The sequence below is a fragment of the Hypanus sabinus genome, chromosome 8, assembly GCF_030144855.1.
Source record: "Hypanus sabinus isolate sHypSab1 chromosome 8, sHypSab1.hap1, whole genome shotgun sequence".
In the NCBI taxonomy this organism is placed as follows: Eukaryota; Metazoa; Chordata; class Chondrichthyes; order Myliobatiformes; family Dasyatidae; genus Hypanus; species Hypanus sabinus.
Genome location: NC_082713.1, coordinates 129,906,575 through 129,920,230, shown reverse-complemented (window position 1 = coordinate 129,920,230; position 13,656 = coordinate 129,906,575). Strand labels below are relative to the sequence as shown.

The 13,656-nt window shown below is 42.6% G+C and overlaps 1 protein-coding gene across 8 annotated transcripts in view; it reads right to left on the bottom strand.

The window, feature by feature from the left end:
• The window catches only part of nrcama (neuronal cell adhesion molecule a), a 430,696-nt gene that overhangs the window by 261,504 nt on the left and 155,536 nt on the right, over nucleotides 1-13,656 (bottom strand). Inside the window, exon 1 of one of the 8 annotated variants that reach the window (XM_059977832.1) lies at nucleotides 11,477-11,539. The exons of the other annotated variants lie outside the window; for them this stretch is intronic. The gene's annotated coding sequence lies outside the window, so the exon portion shown is untranslated. Of the gene's footprint in view, nucleotides 1-11,476; nucleotides 11,540-13,656 lie in introns of those variants that run through there. 8 annotated transcript variants of the gene reach the window in all.

Genomic DNA, 13,656 nt, shown 5'->3' with positions numbered 1-13,656 from the left:
AGCTGCCCCATCTTGGCCTTTCTCCAACAGACCAATGGACAAGGTCATACAGCAGCAACTAATTCATCCAACCTTATGTTCTATTATTTCACATTAACAAATTTAAACCACTTCAACAAATTCAAAACACCAGCACCAGCCTGACCAATGGTCCATCTCAGGGAGCAAGAATGAGTCTAGAGTCAGCACTTCTGGACATAAAACATCAGCTCATACTATTCAACAGAGCACGAGTTGTTTTAGTGACATCCTCAAGCAAGTCGGCGTGACTCTCAAACTGAATACTTTAGGGTGCTGCTTCACAGCAACGGAGAGCTGAGTTCAACCCTGATTTCTGGTGCTGTCTCTGTGGAGTCTACATCTTCTTCTGTAGCTCTATGCATTCCCTCTGCTCCAGTTTTGTCCCACATCCCAACAATATAGGTCAGCAGGTTAATATGGCCACAGGATTAATGTAAATGGGTGAATGATGGTCAGCATGGATTCAGTGAATCAAAGACCCAGTTTCCATGGTGTATCCCTCCATGACTGAGATATAGCAGGATGCATTTACTTTTCCACATTGTATATAAAACAATAGCAGACAATCTCTTTAATTGAACACTTGGATTGAAGTCCACATCTGGCAAGTAGCATGAATCATTCATTGTTCCTGTCAGTAAGTTATAATGTTACTAAAAACACACAGAATGCATCAACTAATTTGGTCCATTTCAAATATGGAAACTTTGTCATGTGATCAGCTTTCGTTGAGGTAGAGAATACATTCGAAGAATGCCAACATCCACAACACCCCTGTGATATCAATTCTCTTATGTTTCCTTTCCAGTGCAGAAGTGGGCACTGGTTGTAATGACTGAATATGAACGAAGAGGAAGTGGACGGTGGTTACAACGACTGAATCTGGACTACAGCAGTGGAGCTATCATCGGTGTATCACATGTTTAGCACATAACCCAGAATGAACATCTACCAACAAGTCTCTCTTGCCTTTGCCTTTCCTCCTTTAAACAATTTAATTTGCTTCCCTCCCTTTATTCAGCCGAATCCCAAAAACTCAGACCTTTAAAGCTGGACATTGCAAGTGGGAAACAAAACCCAGGACGTAAAGGACAAGCAGAAAAAGGAAAAGTCCCTCTGCATATTTTTATCCCTTCCCATTGCTGTGCCTGTGTTTATTCGTGTTTAGTGCAGGCTGGGATGAGAAGAGAAGGCAACAATGGAGGAGAACTATTTTGACATCACACTGTCAGTCTGAGAGATTCGACACAAAAGTGCCATCCTTCAGCGGCTCCATAGAGTGGAGCATTCCCCTTTCAGTTCACCGCTATGATCAATGGCCATTAGAAACTGCTGAAAGCAACATGTACAACTATCTCTGAAGGGCTTTATTAGAGCCCTGTTTATGCAAGGGCACAATTAAATCCTTTAGATGAACACATAAGATGTAACACTCTCAATCCTTGACATTCTTGTGCTAAACTATTCTGCAACTCTTCTCCCAAGACACAAGCAATACCTGCCCATCACTTCATAGGAACATAGAAAACCTACAGCACAATACAGACCCTTCAGTCCACGATGCTATGCCGAACATGTACTTACTTTAGGAATTACCTAGGGTTACCCACAGCCCTCTATTTTTCTGAGCTCCACTTCATTGTCAGGATATAGGAAAACATCAAGTAGAATTCACAGTGCTTGGAAGAGATTTCAACAGAAATAAAATATCTGACTGTTCCTCCACAGAGTATCTACCTACCTCCCCCAGTGACTTGCTGTCATTCAGATAAATGCTTGTGGAACATTCTCAATACTGTCTCCAGTGCAAATATGGAGACCAAAATTGTACACAATATGCAGTTGAAATGTAACATTTGTAGCAAGATTTCCCCATTTGTATACTCCAGCCTCTCGGCAATATAATGTAACATTCAATTTGCTTTTTCTGTTTACCTGTGTCTGCATGCCAACTTTGTATTTCATGTAAAGGGCACACAGATCACCTCGTACCACAATGCTTTGTTGAGTTTCGCCATTTTAACAAGTTTGTGATTTCTGTTCTTCTCACTGGAGAAGAAAACCGCACACTTTCTTAAATTATCCTTCAAGTTCCAGATGCTGAACATTGTGGACATGCTATGCTGGCACCGGAATGAGTGGCGACACTTGCGGGCAGCCCTCAGCGCATCCTTAGTTTGTGTTGGTTATCAACGCAAATGACACCCTGCACTGTATTCTTTGATGTAGATGTGATAACTAAAGGGATCTGAATCAGTGTCACATGCTCCGCTATTGCCATCACATTGTCATTGGGCTATATATGCACTACGGGTGGTCTTGGGATCACCGAGAAAGCCTTAATCAAAAGGCCACAGGAATATTCCTGAAACAAACAAAGCAGTCAAGCTTCATTCTTAGAGGGCTTGAGTTACAAGGAAAAACTGGATAGGCTGGGGCTGAAGAAGGCTAAGAGGTTACATTAGACAGGCTTATAAAATTATGAGGGGGGCATAGATAAGATGAGTGGTCACCATCTTTTCCCCAGGATAGGGGAGTCTAAACCTAGAATATAGTGGTTTATGGTGAGAGGAGAAAGATTTAAGGGTGACGTGAGGGGCAAGTTTTAGCACACAGAGGGTGGTGGACATTTGGGAAGAGTTTCCAGTGGAAGTGGTAGTGGCAGATACAATTACAACATTTAAAAGATATTTGGACAGTTACATGGATAGTAAAGGTTCAGAAGGATATGGGCCAAATTCAAGCAAATGGGACTTGCAGGAAGTTATCCTGGTTGGGCTGAAGGGCTGGTTTCTGTGCTGTTTAACACTATGTCTTCCCAGCTGAAATGTGCACACTCACCAGGTGAGGAAAGGATTGAACTCAGCATTGATCCCTTATAGGCTTGACCACTCCAGGCAGAGTTGGCCTCTCTAAATGTAAAAATCAACCAAAGAGAAACATCAGCTCACAGGAAACAGAAGGCAAACTGAAGCCTTATTGAACATTGGTGAAAATATAGCTCAGATGGCAATTTTCACAACCTGGTCTCAGGCAACACCAGCTGTTACAGCGTAGAGCAAGCAATGAAAAACAACTCAGTGACTTGCTTGCCATCGCCATGGTTACGAGAGGTAGCTCCCAATGAATGCACGAGAAATCCCTGAAATGAGTGGTGCATTTGCACAAGGATCACGTATCATCATCAGACTTCAACCCATCTTTTAGTTAAAAAATACTCCGCCGTGAAAAACTTTGAATTTGTTAACCGTTTCGTTGACTCAGTCATGGGAAGTGGAAAGTATGTCTATTGCTGCAGTAGCTCTGTATGCAGTACAAATCTCAGCCACTACAATCAATGCTCCTTTTTCACAGTGCCACTCCCAAAGAGGACAGGCATGTTTCTGCAACTTGTATATACAGTACAAGAGCAGTTCTGCCACTCCATTATAGCACAGGGACAGCTCTGTACAGTACACAATGCCACTCCATTTTAGTACTGGGGCAGTTCTGTACATGATGCTACTCCCACACAGTAGATTCAGATTTATCACATATACACTAACAAACAACACACCATATGATATGCTGGGGACAGCCCACAAGTGTCACCACACATTCTGATATAAATATAGCATACCCACAATGTTCAGGGACAGTACTATCCACAATGCCGGGATGTGGATGAGCAAATGGACTCCGACAACTTGGCACAGGAAGTCATTCAGGCTGTGCTATTAAGTCTGTAGTTCTAATGGGGTATGTAATAAACACAGTCCAGTGAAGCCAGGAGCAGGAACCAAAGGTTCCGTGAACCATCCTGGCATGAAGGTGAGGGACATCTTCTCTGAATGGGGACAGGGGGGAAGGAAAATTACGTGAGGGTGGGAGAATCCAGTTTTGTCCTGTGTGGGCACCAACAAAACAGTGGCATAAGGAACTGGCTCTTCTGAAAGAATTTGTGCAGACTCACCAATGTAATAATTCTAGATTTTAATCTTAGCCATGAGCAAATTGGCACAGGATTTAATATATCAGAGATGAATACATAGCCCAACCCTAGTCTGGGAGAAATGGGTATCAATTTGTGGGCCATTTTGAAGAAGGAGGTGTAAGTGAATTAAATAACAGAAGTAAACAAGGCTTCAAATGAAGGAGAAAGGAACCACTGAAAGTAAATCTCAATTGCAGAGAAGAGCAACAGGAAGCAGAGCAGAAAATGGTTAGGGTGGGGACAATCAGACTGCATCAGGGAAAATAAACAGTAATATTTGCTACAAATAATTTTTTTAATTAATACATTGGGTATAACTAAGAAAATAGAAATAAAGATAAAGAAAATGAGGTTCTGCTGCAGATCTATAAAATTCTGGTTTGACCATACTTGGAATATTGTGTTCAGTTCTGGTCACCTCATTGTAAGAAGGACGTGGAAGCTTTATGGAGGCTGCAAAAGAAATTTACCGGGATGCTGCCTGGATGGGAGAGCACGTCTTGGGAGGATAGTTGAGCAGTAGGTAGACAAGAAGTGACTGGATAGAGGTGTACAAGGTGATAAGTGGCATAGATCAAGTGGGCAGACAGAGACTTTGTTCTAGGACAGAAATGGCTAACCAGGAGGCATAATCTTAAGGTGACAGAAGCAAAGTATAGGGGGATGTCAGAGGTAGGTTCATTACACCGAGAATGGTGGGTGTATTAGTGGCAGATACATGCAGGACATCTAAAAGACTCTTAGATAGACACATGGATGATAGAATAATGGAGGGTTGTGTAGGAAGGATCTTAGTGTAAGTTAAAGGGTCGAAACACCATGGGCTGAAGGGCCTGTACTGTGCTGTAACATTCTACATCTTTACTAAAATATTAAAACTTAAAAAATTTAAAAGGTACTTAAGTAGTCAAGGCATATAAGGATACAGATTCAATAAAGGGAAATAGGATTAGTGCAGGTGGGCATTAAGGTTGGCACAGACATGGTGAGCTGAAGAATCCATCCCTGTGCTGTACAACTCTATGAATGCATAGCTAAAAAATGAATTAAAGGTGAAGTTCAGGATTCTGTATCCAAGGGTAGAGGAATCTAAAACTAGAGGGCTTAGGTTTCTGTGAGAATTCATAACAAGGTGGATGAATCAGCAGCACAAATAGGTGGGAATAGATACAATACAACTGCCTTAATGGAGTCTACTGCAGGGAGGCCAATACTGGCAGTGGGACACACAGAGATGGTCACTCTCTAGGAAGGACTGGAAGGAGTGTTGAGAAGGCATTGTGAATCTTCAGGAGGTGAAGTGGTAAAATGAAACTCAACAGTCATTAAATCCTTACTTTTGGTTTCAGCCAATAGAGAACATAGAAAGGCTCCCACTTAAAAGTAATTGGTAATGAAAACAGGTATTGATATCCGTGGCAGAAAGCACTAATCCATCATCTTATGTATCTTAAATGTTTCCTTGCTCCCTTTCAAGACCCAGTTCAGTCACCTTGAAGTTGTACATTAATCCATATACCACGGTACACTATTGGGCTCCGATTTTAATTCCAGACGGTAATTTCTCTCCCTGGACTAATACTCATGAGCGTGGAATGTGTTGTGGGGGGGGGGGCGAGCTTGTTGCAAGCAAAGTTCTGGGGAAATTATTCTGCTTTTCTCACACAGAAGGATGCGTTTATAATTGAAGTAAACACTCTGAACTTTTTCGGACTCTGAACCATAAATGATTTGAGAATGTGCATTTAGCCAGTATTGCAGAGAGCATAGTAAGGTGCATTGCACAGATATTGAATGGAGTGCTTGCTTGTGTTTTGTACGAGGTTCACAGTCAGTTCACTTCACCACCCACATGGCTTTACATAATCAAATTCAAACAGATCTTTCTGTACACAAGCTCCCATCACTACAGAGAGCGGTGTTAGCAGGAGAAAGTTGTATCAATTAGCTGACAGATTAGGAATTGTGAGAGAAGAATATCTCAAAGTTCAAATTAAATTTATAATCACAATACACATATCTATCACCATATACATTTTCTCCTGGGTAGTCACAGTAGAACAACAAAATACAACAGAATCAATGAAAATCTACATATAAAGAAAGACAAACATAACCAATGAGCAAAAGATGACAATCTGCAAATACAATCACACACACACACACTAGAGTTTATAGTCCTTGAAAGTGAGCCCATTGGTTGTGGAATCAGTTCAATGTTGTGAACTTATCCACACTGGTTCAGAAGTCTAACGGTTGAAGAGTAATGACTGCTCCTAAACCTGCTGGTGTGGGACCTAAAGCTCCTGATCACTGCAGCTAAAGGAGAGCATGGCCTGGATGGTGGGGGTCCTTGTTGATGATGGATGCTGCTTTCTGCTGGCAGCACTCATTGTAGATGTGCTCAATGGTGGGAAGGGCTTTTCCTGTGACAGACTGGGCAGTGTCCATCGCTTTTCGAAGGCTTTTTCACTGGGAGACTGTTGTGGTTTGTAAATTGCTGTCCTCAGAGTGCAACGATTATGAGGAACCTGGCTTTGGTGACAGCCAGTGGAGACAATACGAGAAACTTCACACTGGCATTTAGTGTGATAGTTTATAATGGAACAGTCTGAAGGTTTCCACATTGGAAATCTACAGTGAGACATCACAAGTACGACAGCTAAGTTATTGCTGCTAACTATGCGATAAGTTCAGGACTAACCTAGCATTGAGTTAAATTTATTCAATAAAATAATGAAGGAATCTTGATTTAACACTAAATTAGTTGACAAATAACAATGGGATATGTGTGGTTGTTACAGTATATGTGAGCTCGAGTACTCTTTTATTCATGATGATTAATTTCATGGCAAGTGCCTACTGCTCATGCTTTGGCTCCACATTATGGAGCCTGTCAGAGCTGTAAACACTGTGAGATGTTCGGGACAGAGAGTGTTTCCTGGACTACTTGCCTTGGGGGCAGCACACCCTTAAAGACTTTGGAATTCACACATAATCCGAGGGGTGGGACGGGGCAAGGTGCAAAACATTTGGGTACACAATGTCATTCCCAAAAGTGCAACGGCAGCTCTGTCCAAGATAACAATCAATATTATTTATCACATGTGCATTTAAATATACAGCGAAGAGCATGATTTGCTTCAAATCAAATCAGCAAGGAATGTGCTGGACAGCCGTAAGTGTTGCCATGCTCCTGGCACAAACATAGCATACAAACAACTCTCTAACGCCTAACCAAACATCTTTGGAACGTGGGAGGAAATTGGAACACCCTGAGGAAACCCACACGGTTACGGCGAGAATGCACAAGCTCATTACAGAAACAGTGACAGGATTCAAACCGTTATCATCAGCTGATGCTGTAAAGATGATTGACAGCATGCTAAGCATGGGCAGGGGTTGCTTAAATGCACAGTGACATCATCTAAAGGACATCCCGAAGAGGAAGAAGTATTCTGAAGGAAAGATTACACAACTGTGGCTTGTCATAAAAGTCATAAAAGCCAAAGAGAGGACATAATAGAGCAACAAATTACTGAGAGGATTGAAAAGCTTTTAAAAACACAACTCAAGGCGAAAGTGGATATCGGACTGCTGGAAAATTATTCTCGAGAGATAGTAATGGGATTGAGGAAATGGCAGATGAACTGAATAAGTATTTTGCATCAATATTCACTGTGGAAGGCATTGAATGGTGGGATGTATGGTGACAGGGGTCATGAAGTGTGTGAAGTTACCACTAATAGAGAGAAGGTTCTTGGGAAACTGTAAGGTCAGAAGGTAGACAAGTCACCTGGACCAGACAGAGTACACCCAGAGTTCTGAAAGAGGTGGTTGAAGAGATTGTGGAGCCATTGGTAATGATCTTTCAAGAATCACTAGATTTTGGAATGGTTCCAGAAAACTGGAAAATTTCAAATGTCACTCCATTCTTCAAGTAGGAAGAGAGGCAGAAGAAAGGAAACTGTAGGCCAGTTAGTCTGGCATCAGTGGATGGGAAGATGTTGGCATCAATTATTAAGGTTAAGGATGAGGTCTCAGGGTACTTGGAGGCAGATGATAAAGTAGGCCATGGTCAGCATGGTTTCCTCAAGGGAAAATCTTGCCTGACAAAACTGTTGGAATTCTTTGAAGAAACAACAAGCATGATAGACAAAGGAGAATCAGTTAATGTTGTGTATTTGGATATTCAGAGGCCTTTTGACAAGGTGCCATACATGAGGCTTCTTAACAAGCTACGAGCCCAAGGTATTTCAGGAAAGATTCTAGCATGGATAAAGTAGTGGTTGATTGGCAGGAGGCAAAGAGTGGGAATAAAGGGAACCTTTTCTGGTTGGCTGCCAGTGACTAGGGGTCACATAGGGTCTGTTTTGGGACCGATTCTTTTTACATTTTATGTCAATGATTAGGATGATGGAATTGATGGCTTTGACGCAAAGTTTGCAGACGACATGAAGATAGGTGAAGGGGCAGATAGTTTTAAGGAGGTGGAGAGGCTACAGGTGGACAGATAAATTAGATAATGGGCAGATGGAATATAGTGTTGGGAAGTATATGCTCATGCATTTTGGCAGAAGAAATGAAATGGTTGACTATTTTCTAAATGGAGAGACAATACAAAAAAAAAGGTGCAAAAGGACTTGGGAATCCTTGTGTAGGATTCCCTAAAGGTTAATTTGCAAGTTGAGTCTGTGGTAAGGAAGGCAAATGCAATGCCAGCATTCACTTCCAAGAGGACTAGAATATAAAAGCAAGGATGTAATGTTGAGACTTTATAAAGCACTGGCGAGGCCTCACTTGAAGTATTGAGCGCAGGTTTTGACCCTTACCTTAGAAAGGAAGTGCTGAAACAGCCTCAGAATAGAGGGTGTCCTTTTAGAATGGAGATGAGGAGGAATTTCTTTAACCATAGAGTGGTGAATCTGTAGAATTCTTTAGCAGAGGCAGCTGTGGAGGTCAAGACTTTATGTATATTAAAGGCAGAGGTTGATCAATTCTTGACTGGTCAGGGTATGAAGGGATACGGGGAGAAGGCAGGAGATTGGGGCTGACAGGAAATTTGAATCCGCCATGATGAAATGGCAGAGAAGATGGGGCAATTAGCCTAATTCTGCTCCTATATCTTATAAGATTTATTTTTATATTTGCCCAGAACAATTCTGCATAGATGGCTGAGAAAATCCTGCTGGGGGTGGAGGGAGGGTTCACACTCAAGCAGTTCTTAATCACAGGTTTTATGTCAGCCAGTATATTTAAAATTAAGATAGTTATCTGGGCAATTTCAGAGTGTTCAGTGTATCCATCTTTCTTTAGGTAGATTACTCTATACATGATATCTCTCAATGAGCTTTTAATGCCAAACTTCTCAGCTCCACAGCCATCTCCAAAATTCGCCACCATCTCCTTTCAGGTCCTTTCTTAACTGTGCCCCATTGTTTCTCTGAACCCCCACTGGATCTCCAAGTATCCACTCTCTGCCATCTCTGATTCATTCATTCATTCCGTCCACACCCTTTCTGAAGAACATAGTCAATTTTCAACCTGTGATAATCTCTTCCCTCAGGGGCCTTCACATCTGACATAGAAACAGAAAACGAGGACACAAGAATCTGCTTATGGTGGAATGTGGAGCAACACACAAAATAAGGGACGAACTTGGCAGGTCAGGCAGCAACTATGGAAGGAAATGGATAGATAATGTTCTGAGTTGAGACCTTTCATCTGGAATGGGATTCAGTCCAAATGAAAAGTCTCAACCTGAAATGCTGACTGCACTTTTTCACTCCACAGACACTCACTGACCCTCTGAGTTCCTCTTGCATTTTTTGTGCTGCAGCAGAAACACAGAGATATCAAAGCAAGCAAAGTCTGGCACCTTACTTCCAAATGCTCACAGTTAAAAGTGTGGCAGGCAGTCATTCTGTTCATGTTTATAAACTCAGGGCACATACAACTTTATTAAAACCAAATGTGGCTTTGTTGCCAACCTCCAACAAATCCAATTCAAGTGAAATATCCAAACTCTCTTGCTGATGATGGGTATCCCTCATGAAAACACAGAAAAAAATGTCAGCTCTCCACTACAGCTCAAGGTAAACAATGGCATTACTTCGTGTAACAATGTTGGTCATTCAATCCATGGTTTGTGCCAGAGTAGTTGGAACAGTAATGATATGGGTCAAGGCAAGGTCAAAAAAAGAATCTGCATTCCTGAGCAACACAAAGTGCTGGTGGAAATTTGTTGAGACGGTGTCTATAGAGGGGCAAAAACAGTTGATGTTTTGGGTGGAGACTATGGAAAGGAAGGGGGCAAAAGTCAGAATAAGGTGGTGAAAGGAGGGGGAGGAGTACGCTTCCCTTATTTGTCTGTGATGATCATCCCTGACACATTGTGGAGTTCGCAATAGGATCAGTCATAACGATGTTCAAACTACTGAGTGATGTGAAATAGTTCAGCTCGTACATGGATACTGTGCACCTGCTGTAACCATGGCCCAGTGAGATGAAATGTCTTTGGGGAGGGCGAATAAATATTGAACCCAAAAGCAACCACTGCAGCTTCCCTATAAACCAGCCAGTCAGTGTAGCAGTTCCTCCTTGCACCCCTCCCCCAACCCAAGATGATATTGTCCGGTGAAAGGATTTCCTCACATTAGTCGTGCAGAGCGACTGAAGCAGGTCTTAATCACCCTCAGCGATTACAAACTTGTCATGAAAGGCAGCAGCTTAAGCAAGGGTATCTGGGTTCACAGTGTGCCATGCAGAGGAGCCACTTTGAAAGGGAAGCTGAAAGGCACAGCAGTTGGCCACCCAGTCTATTTGAATTAGAGCTCTCAGACCCCACAACAGGACCCGGAACAATGAGGGCAATGAGGTTTCTTCGCAACATTCTCAAGTGGACAAAATCCCTTTGACACACAGTATTGTTAGAGGATATTGTTCTTTAAACCCCTCCCTAACAGCAGCATACAGGAAAACATTCTGTTTTCTCAGAAGTCACTTCCTTGCTGCGCTATCCATTGGGGGGGGGGGGGACTTCTTACCAAATAGCCCGTGCCACTTCAATGTTTTGGTACTATGAGAGACCCATCAACCCTCAGTCATCTGGAATCCGATCCATTCACAGTTTAGTTTTGGCTTTAATGCATCCAATAGTCAATACAGTTCTGTTCATCTGAATGGGCTGGCAGCAGGCTCCCTCCAGGGCAGCACGACCACTTGTAAAGTTTCCCCAGTGAGGAAGGGTCCACCCCTCAAGCCCATGCCCTCTCCTCAACCTTGTCTGTGAATTACTTATATAGAAAGTAGGTGCAGTAAAAGGTGGAACGTGAGCAATGGCGATGGCTCTCACTCACGCTCAGTAAGCAGTCACTCAGAGCACACCAGCACATTCAAACAAAACAGAGCCACCAGGAGTAAATGTCCGAAGAGCTGACAGGAATTTGACGCACGGTCTAGACTAACATCAGCAATATTTACCACACTGCACTATAATGAGTCTTTTTCTTATTCCATCCATGTCCTTCAGACTTTCTGTGAGAAGATTCAATAGCTATGCTTCCTGTGGCAGACTGCTGTACAGTTTAAAATAGATCATTTGAAATAGATCGTCCACAGGAAACTAATTTTAAATTCCACCTCCCTCCCCAAGGTAAGAATGAGATGGACTTTTCGGGTGAAGCAGAAAAGATATTCCTACACAACCGGCGCTATGGCAACGTGGTCAGCCAAATGTCACTCCATGAAAGGAAGATATGTGAAGGGATTGTGAGCAGTCAGAACAGTGAATGCTGAGAGAGAGAATACCGCAAACAGACTGGAACTTTGTGAACCATGGGTCAGTTGCATGTTTCAATGGGTTAATGAGAAACAGAGGACCAGGACCAGGCTATTCTGCCCTTCAGGTCTGTTCTGTCGTTGAATGATTTGCACCTCAATTCATTTCCCAATCCTCCAGATCACTAATGTAATTACCTCAGTTCACTGAAATTTGAAATGCTGGTCATTGGAGCAAACAAATGCTGGGTAACTAAGTTTGTACTGCATCTTGAATTTCACTTAATTCACCTGCTGTGGCATGGTTCCTGAAGTGCAAGAACTTCTGGTCACCAGAACCAGTGAATCCATCATGGGCTGAAGGAGTCTGGAGTTTGGTGATCCCCAGGTCCCAGGATCAATGCCGAGGGCCAAACTGGAAGACTGGATGTCGAGGCCCATTGATCAGAGCCCTGATTCTGTGAATCTCTACAAGAACACGAGGGAAGTCAAAGCTCAACGTCTGCGTACTCGACTCTGCTGGCGTCTGAAGGTCGAAGAAGATGTTAGAGGACTGTATGCATGTGAGTGGGTGGGAGGGTTACATGTGGCTTGTTTTGCTGCTGTTATTTTGTTGTTTGTTGTGTTCTGTTTATTTGCTAACCAATATGGGCATGCTATGTTGGCATTGGAATGTGTGACACTTGCAGGATCCCCTCAGCAGACCCTTGGTTATGTTGGTTGTTAACACAAATGGCACGTTTCACTGTATGTTTTGGTGTACACATGATGAATATACTTGAATCCTGATGTACAGTGAAGCAGGTAAAGGGGTGACTTCTTTTGGCTTGGCATCTATATTTGAACCCAGCTTTGACTTAATGGTTGATTCTCCCTTCCTGGAGTTCAGGATCTAACAGGAAATGGATTCCAACTGCTTAATTCCACAGGAAACAATTATTCACAATCTCCTGCCATTGCTTCACCCAATTCCCAGTGTTTCTGAAAGTGGAAATCATGGATGCAAGTACTTATTACAGTTTGGACAAAATCTCACTTCCAAAGGCTAAATTCCCTTTTCATCCCATTTGATCCCACTGGAAAATGCTCCTCCTACTTTTTTTGCTAACTAGACTGATGTCCTTTGTCTCATGGAAACTGGAGACAAAAAAGATCAGAGGTACTGGAATCTGAGCATCAAATTTACTGGAGGAACTCATGGGGTTAAGCATCTTTTGTGGGAAGAGAGAAATCGTTGAGGTTTCTGATTAAAACCCTGAATCAGGACCCTTCTGATGATGAGTCTTCACCCTGAAATGTGGACTGTTTCTCCTTCCACAGATACTGCCTGAGCTGCTGAGATTTTCTAGCACCTTGTGCTTTGATTCCAAAATGGAAACTCTCACACTTCATGGGTATTCTCCTGAGGCCAGTGAGCTTCATACTCTGGGTGCAAACTCTATTTAGAGAGCATGCAGATGGGAAAATCGTTCAAATTGGCAGAAAAGCACTTTAAATGATATCAAGTCTGACACCTGGCATGGTAGCATAGCAGTTAGTGTAACACTTTACAGCATCCGCATTCAAGATTCAATTCCTGCTACTGTTTGCACATTCTCCTTGTTACCACGTGAGTTTTCTCCGGGTGCTCCGATTTCCTCGCACATACGTACATTACAAATATGTACAGGATATTATTCTAACATCGAAAGCATGGCAACACTTAAGGGCTGCCACCAGCACATCTTCAGACTATGTTGTTCATTGACAAAACCAACACATTTCACAGACAGGAGAAAATCTGCAGACGCTGGAAATCTGAGCAACACACACAAAATGCTGAAGGAACTCAGCAGGCCCGACAGCATCGATAGAAAACCTGAGCGGGTTCGGCTCGAAACATC